This window comes from Arachis hypogaea, chromosome 4, assembly GCF_003086295.3.
Source record: "Arachis hypogaea cultivar Tifrunner chromosome 4, arahy.Tifrunner.gnm2.J5K5, whole genome shotgun sequence".
In the NCBI taxonomy this organism is placed as follows: domain Eukaryota; kingdom Viridiplantae; phylum Streptophyta; class Magnoliopsida; order Fabales; family Fabaceae; genus Arachis; species Arachis hypogaea.
Window position 1 is genome coordinate 26,978,763 of NC_092039.1, and position 7,864 is coordinate 26,986,626.

The window sequence follows — 7,864 nt, forward strand, 5'->3', positions numbered from 1 at the left end:
CTATCTAGTAGGATCCAAAGTAGTTGTGTACACTGACCATGCTGCTCTTAAATACTTACTCACAAAGCAGGATTCAAAACCCAGGCTTATCAGATGGGTGTTGCTTCTGCAAGAGTTTGATATAGAAATAAGAGACAGAAAAGGGACAGAGAACCAAGTAGCTGATCATCTGTCCCGGATAGAACCAGTAGCTGGGGCGTCCCTCCCTTCTACTGAGATCTCTGAGACTTTTCCAGATGAGCAACTCTTTGCCATTCAGGAAGCTCCATGGTTTGCAGATATTGCAAATTATAAAGCTGTGAGGTTCATACCCAAGGAGTACAACAGCGTGCAAAGAAAGAAGTTAATTTCAGATGCCAAGTACTACCTCTGGGATGAACCATATCTCTTTAAGAGATGTGCTGACGGAGTGATCCGCAGATGTGTACCCAGAGAAGAAGCACAAAGAATCCTATGGCATTGCCATGGATCACAATATGGAGGACATTTTGGAAGTGAGCGAACAGCCACTAAAGTCCTCCAATGTGGCTTCTACTGGCCTACTCTCTATAAAGATTCCCGAGAGTTTGTGCGTAACTGTGACAGTTGCCAAAGAGCTGGTAACTTGCCTCACGGATATGCCATGCCTCAACAAGGGATATTAGAGATAGAGTTGTTTGATGTATGGGGCATTGACTTCATGGGGCCATTCCCACCATCATACTCAAACACTTATATTCTGGTGGCAGTGGACTATGTATCTAAGTGGGTAGAAGCAATTGCTACACCCACTAATGATACCAAGACCGTGCTAAAATTCCTCCAGGAACATATCTTCAACAGGTTTGGTGTTCCCAAAGTACTAATCAGTGACGGGGGCACCCATTTCTGCAATAGACAGCTATACTCTGCTATGGTTAGATATGGAATTAGCCACAAAGTGGCAACTCCGTATCATCCACAGACAAATGGGCAGGCTGAGGTCTCTAACAGAGAGCTAAAAAGAATCCTGGAACGGACTGTGATGGCCCGAAGAAAGGATTGGGCAAAGAGCTTGGATGATGCTCTATGGGCATACAGAACAGCATTCAAAACTCCTATAGGAACCTCTCCATACCAACTGGTGTATGGGAAGGCCTGTCATCTGCCCGTGGAACTGGAACATAAAGCCTACTGGGCAACCAGATTCCTAAACATGGATGCTCAGTTAGCTGGTGAAAAAAGATTGCTCCAGCTAAATGAGCTAGAGGAGTTCAGACTCAATGCCTTTGAAAATGCAAAAATTTATAAGGAAAAGGCAAAGAAATGGCATGACAAGAAATTGTCAACCAGAGTCTTTGAGCCAAGACAAAAAGTTCTGCTCTTCAACTCTAGGCTCAGACTGTTTCCAGGAAAACTCAAATCCCGGTGGAGGGGTCCGTATGTGATTACAGGAGTGTCACCATATGGATATGTTGAGCTTCAGGATATTGATTATGACAAAAAGTTCATTGTTAATGGACAGAGAATCAAGCATTATCTTGAAGGCAATTTTGAGCAGGAATGCTCAAAACTGAGACTTGAGTGATTCTCAGTAAAAGTCCAGCTAAAGACAGTAAAGAAGCGTTTGCTGGGAGGCAACCCAGTCATTAGGAGGTTATATGTTTTGTTTTTATAAAGGCAAGTATCAAAAATGAAGGAATTCACAGAGTTACAGAAAGATTCAGCTCAAAAAGCAGAGAAAAAGAGCCTACTGGCGAAAAAATGCCAGTAAGGGGCATTTTGGGCGTTAAACGCCAGAATGGGTATCATTCTGGGCGTTTAACGCCAGGAATGGTGCCATTTTGGGCGTTAAACGCCAGAATGGGCACCATTCTGGGCGTTTAACGCCAGGTGTGCAGCATCCTGGGCATTCAGAAAAACGCCCAGTGATAAAGGAATTCTGGCGTTTAACGCCAGCCAGGGCACCTGGCTGGGCGTTAAACGCCCAAAAGGGGCATCAAATGGGCGTTAAACGCCAGAATGGGTGCCATTCTGGGCGTTTAACGCCAGAAAGGTGGGGGGACCACAATTTTGTTTTCAAATCAAATTTTTTCAAACTTTCCTTTTCTTACCCATATTTTTCTACAAAAATACATTTCAATCTCTCATCATTCACTTTCAAATTTTCAAAAATCTAAAATCACTCTTCAAATCTCTCAAATCGTTCCCAAATTTTGTTCAAAAAATTTCACCTTTTTTTTCAATTTCTTTCCATATCTTCTCAAATCTCCTTTCAAATTTCTCTTTTTTTTTCGAAATCTCCCCTCCCAACCTTATAAATACACGTTTGGCTCCCTCTTTCTACCACACCATTCGAATTTCCTCTTCCTCTCTCTCTCTCTCTCTTCTTTCCTTTCTTTTGCTTGAGGACAAGCAAACCTCTAAGTTTGGTGTGCTTTTCCGTGATCACTAAGCCAAGATTCATCAAGATCATGGCTCCTAAGGGAAAACAAACCAATTCAAGAGGAAAGAAAGAGAATAATCCAAAGAATCTTTGGAATCAAGAGAAGTTCTTAACCAAAGAACATGAAGACCATTATCACAAAATAATGGGTCTGAGGTCAGTGATCCCGGAAGTTAAATTTGATCTGAAAGAAGATGAATATCCGGGGATCCAAGAGCAAATTCAAAACAGAGGATGGGAAGTTCTAACCAATCCTGAAATAAAGGTTGGAAGGAACATGGTTTAGGAATTCTACTCAAATCTGTGGCTAACAGATAAGCAGAGAATGACTGGAACTGCTTACCATACCTACAGAACCATGGTCAGAGGGAAAGTTATGTACTTCCATCTGGACAAAATAAGAGAAATCTTCAAACTACCTCAACTGCAAGATGATTCTGAATCCTTTAATAGGAGGATGGTGAGAGCAGATAAAGGGTTGGATCAAGTTCTAGAGGACATATGCCTCCCTGGAACTAAGTGGATAACCAATTCAAAGGGTGTCCCAAACTAACTCAAGAGGGGAGACCTCAAACCAATTGCAAGAGGTTGGCTAGACTTTATTGGGCGTTCCATATTGCCCACTAGCAACCGTTCTGAGGTCACCATCAAGAGAGCAGTGATGATTCATTGCATTATGCTTGGAAAAGAAGTGGAGGTTCATCATGTGATTGCTTGTGAAATCTACACAATTGCAAATAAGAATTCCACTGAAGCCAAATTGGCTTACCCAAACTTGATTTCCTTGCTCTGTAAAGAGGCTGGGGTGAAGATGGGAGTAGATGAGTTCATACCCATTGAACACCCAATCACCAAGAAGTCAATGGAAGGACAAATGCAAGACAACTCTATCAAGAGGAGGGCGCAGGAATTCCTCCCTGAATTCCCAAGAATTGACTACTGGACCAGCCTAGAAGCATCTATCACCAAGTTGCAAGAGACTATGGAGCAACTGAAGGAAGAACAGCAGAATCAGAACTGCATGCTCTGCAAATTGCTGAAGGAACAAGAGAAGCAGGGGCGTGAACTCCAAGAGTTGAAACGCCAAAAGCTCTCCTCTCAAGTTAAGGGAGCATCCACTTCTCAAAATCAAGGTTGTTGAGTCCTAACTCTGTGAAAACCTCTATCATTAGGAGCCTATGTTTTTGCGTTTTTTTCTTTTGTTTTGTTTTCTATTTTTATTCTCATCTTATATTTATCTTTGAGTCTTGTTCTTAATTCATAATTAATAAAATTTAAAATTCATGTCTTAAAGCTATGAATGTCCTATGAATCCATCACCTCTCTTAAATGAAAAATGCTTTAATCACAAAAGAACAAGAAGTACAGGATTTTGAAATTTATCCTTGAAACTAGTTGAATTAGTTTGATGTGGTGACAATAATTTTTGCTTTCTGAATGAATGCTTGAACAGTGCATATGTCTCTTGAATTTGTTGTTTTGAGAATGTTAAAAATTGTTGGCTCTTGAAAGAATGAGGAAAAAGAGAACTGTTATTGAGGATCTGAAAAATCATCTAATTGATTCTTGAAGCAAGAAAAAGCAGTGGATACAAAAAAAAAATCGAAAAAAGAAAGAAAGAGAAAGAAAAAGAAAGAAATAAAGTTGTGATCCAAGGCAAAAAGAGTGTGCTTAAGAACCCTGGACACCTCTAATTGGGGACTCTAGCAAAGCTGGGTCACAATCTGAGAAGGTTCACCCAATTATGTGTCTGTGGCATGTATGTATCCGGTGGTAATACTGGAAGACAGAGTGCTTTGGGCCACAGCCAAGACTCATACACTAGCTATGTTCAAGAATCATTATACTTAACTAGGAGAATCAATAACACTATCTGAGTTCTGAGTTCTTATAGATGCCAATCATTCTGAACTTCAAGGGATAGAGTGAGATGCCAAAACTGTTCGGAGGCAAAAAGCTACTAGTCCCGCTCATCTAATTGGAGCTATGTTTCCTTGATATTTTGGAGTCTATAGTATATTCTCTTCTTTTTATCCTATTTTGATTTTCAGTTGCTTGGGGACAAGCAACAATTTAAGTTTGGTGTTGTGATGAGCGGATAATTTATACGCTTTTTGGCATTGTTTTTAGTATGTTTTTAGTATGATTTAGTTAGTTTTTAGTATATTTTTATTAGTTTTTAGCTAAAATTCACTTTTCTAGACTTTACTATGAGTTTGTGTGTTTTTCTGTGATTTCAGGTATTTTCTGGCTGAAATTGAGGGTTCTGAGCAAAAATCTGATTCTGAGACTGAAAAGGACTGCAGATGCTGTTGGATTCTGACCTCCCTGCACTCGAAGTGGATTTTCTGGAGCTACAGAAGCCCAATTGGCGCGCTCTCAACGTCGTTGGAAAGTAGACACCCTGGGCTTTCCAGCAATATGTGATAGTCCATACTTTGCTCAAGATTTGATGGCCCAAACCGGCATGGCAATTCGGCCTCAATATTTCCAGCGTTTAACGCTGGAACTGGCATGAAACTTGGAGTTAAACGCCCAAACTGGCATGAAAGCTGGCGTTTAACTCCAGAAAAGGTCTCTACACGAAAATGCTTCATTGCTCAACCCAAGCACACACCAGTGGGCCCGGAAGTGGATTTTTAAGTCATTTACTCATCTCTGTATACCCTAGGCTATTAGTTTACTATTAATAGGATCTTTTGACATGGTATCTGTACCTCATGACACTTTACACGTTTCTCATTGTACCTTTTACAGCATGAGTCTCTAAACCCCATGGTTGGGGGTGAGGAGCTCTGCTGTGTCTTGATGGATTAATGCAATTACTACTGTTTCTCATTCAATCATGCTTGCTTCCATTCTAAGATAATACTTGTTCTTAACCCGGATGAATGTGATGATCCGTGACAATCATCATCATTCTCAACTATGAACGCGTGCCTGACAACCACCTCCGTTCTACCTTAGATTAAGTAGTCATCTCTTGGATTCTTTAACCGGAATCTTCGTGGTATAAGCTAGAACTGATGGCGGCATTCAAGAGAATCCGGAAGGTCTAAACCTTGTCTGTGGTATTCTGAGTAGGATTCAATGATTGAATGACTGTGACGAGCTTCAAACTCCTGAAGGCGGGGCGTTAGTGACAGACGCAAAAGAATCATTGGATTCTATTCCGGCCTGATCGAGAACCGACAGATGATTAGCCATGCTGTGACAGAGCATAGGAACATTTTCACTGAGAGGATGGGAGGTAGCCATTGACAACGGTGAAACCCTACATACAGCTTGCCATGGAAGGAGCCTTGCGTGTTTGATGAAGAAGACAGTAGGAAAGCAGAGATTCAGAAGACAGAGCATCTCCAAAACCTCAACCTATTCTCCATTACTGCAAAACAAGTAACCATTTCATGTTCATTTGCTTTTCACAATCAATCCTCATAATTTCTGATATCCTGACTAAGATTTACAAGATAACCATAGCTTGCTTCAAGCCGACAATCTCCGTGGGATCGACCCTTACTCACGTAAGGTAATACTTGGACGACCCAGTGCACTTGTTGGTTAGTTGTGCGGGATTGCAAAAGTGTGATTGCAATTTCGTGCACCAGTGTTTTTGCGGAAAAATGAATTTCCAACACACAAATCCAACCGGCAAGTGTACCGGGTCGCATCAAGTAATAATAACTCACATGAGTGAGGTCGATCCCACAGGGATTGATGGATCAAGCAACTTTAGTGGGTGATTAGTTTAGTCAAGCTAACATTAAAGGGATATTAGATGAAATGTAGCCAACAGAATTATAAATGACAGGAAACTTAAAGTTGCAGAAAGTAAAATTGCATAAAACTTAAATAACAAGAAAGTAAAATAGCTGAAACTTAAATTGCAAGAAAAGTAAATTGCATGAAATGTAAAGGGGATTGGGTGCAGAAAATTTAAAGGAAAGCAATAAGCAGCACTTAGAATAATTGCAGAATAATTAAATTGCATGAAAAGTAAAAGGACTTGGGTGCTGGGAATTAAAATTCCACAAGAGAATGTAAGGAGCAATCAAGCAGAAGAGTAACTTGCAACAAATCTTAAACAGAAAGCAGAATTGCTTGAAGAAGCAAACAGAAATTAAATTCAGTTTAATTGCCAAATGAGATTGAAGATCTCAGGAAATCAAAGAGACTAGAAAACAAGTCTAGATCTCAATTCCTTCCTTGATCCAACCAAGAACAATTGCAAAAGGAAAGAAGATGAAAGCAGTAAAGAGAGTTTTGGTTCAAATCCTTAATTCACTTGAATTATGCAGAAAAATAACAAGAGAAGTGGCAGATGGAGAATGAAAACAGAATTTCTTCCAATCTCCACCCAAGATTCAAAACAGAAAATGAAAACTAATCGTGGAGCTTTCCTTCCTTCTTAATCAAGCTCCTATTGATGCCTTTATATAGGCTTTACAAAATGAAAAATGAAAATAAAATTAAAACAAATTACAAAAATAAAAATTCTAATTTAATTGATCCATGTGCCTTTGAGTGATGATGTGGGCTTTGCTTGCTTTGGATTTGAGGAGAAATGGGTTTGGTTGGCCTTGATTCAATTTGGAGAGGAATTGAATTTAAATGAAATTTTGGTTGAATTTTTGGCCCATGTGCTCCCAGGAGGCTGCCCTGCCCTTGTGGAGGGCAGGGCAGAAAATGGTGTGTGCGGCCGTTGGTGCCTTGGTGCGTGCGTGTTGGTGCTGCAGGATGCTGCCCTGCCCTCCACGAGGGCAGGGCAGAAATTTTTGGTGCGCCAGAATGATGCCCGTGCGTGCTGCTGTTGCTGCCGAGACTTCCCTTGGTGTGCCAATCTGGTGCGCTGGCCGTGCACCACAAGATGCTGCCCTGCCCTTGCGGAGGGCAGGGCAATGTTTCCAAAGTTGAAGTTCCAAGTTCGAAACTTGGTGGATGCACACGCTACTTCTTTTCCTTGGTTTCCTTGGCACCAAAGTAAAGCCTAGTTTCTTGCTTCCTCATGGTTCCGTGTTCGATTCTTGTGGCAAGCAATTGGGGGAGCAATTTTCCTTGATTTTCCATGAAGAGCACGACATTGCCCTGCTCTCCAAGAGGGTAGGCAGAAAATTGAATGCTACTTTGTTTTGGAGTGAGGCTCCAGCTTCGAGCCTTGGTGGAAGCACTTTGGTTTATTTTCGCTTATTTTTGGCCCTTAAAGATGCCTTTCGTTTCTGCCCCAATTTTACGCCAAATATGGATTGCTATATATCGTTGGAAAGCTCTGAATGTCAGCTTTCCAACGCAACTGGAAGCACATCAATTGGACGTCAGTAGCTCAAGTTATAGCCCTTTGAAGGAGGCATGGTCATGCTATGAGCGCCCAGATTTTACCTTAGCGAAAATTTGCTTCCAACCTCACTTTGTTTCATCATGATATTGCCCTGCCCTTGGCAAGAGCAGGGCAGTGTGCGCTGA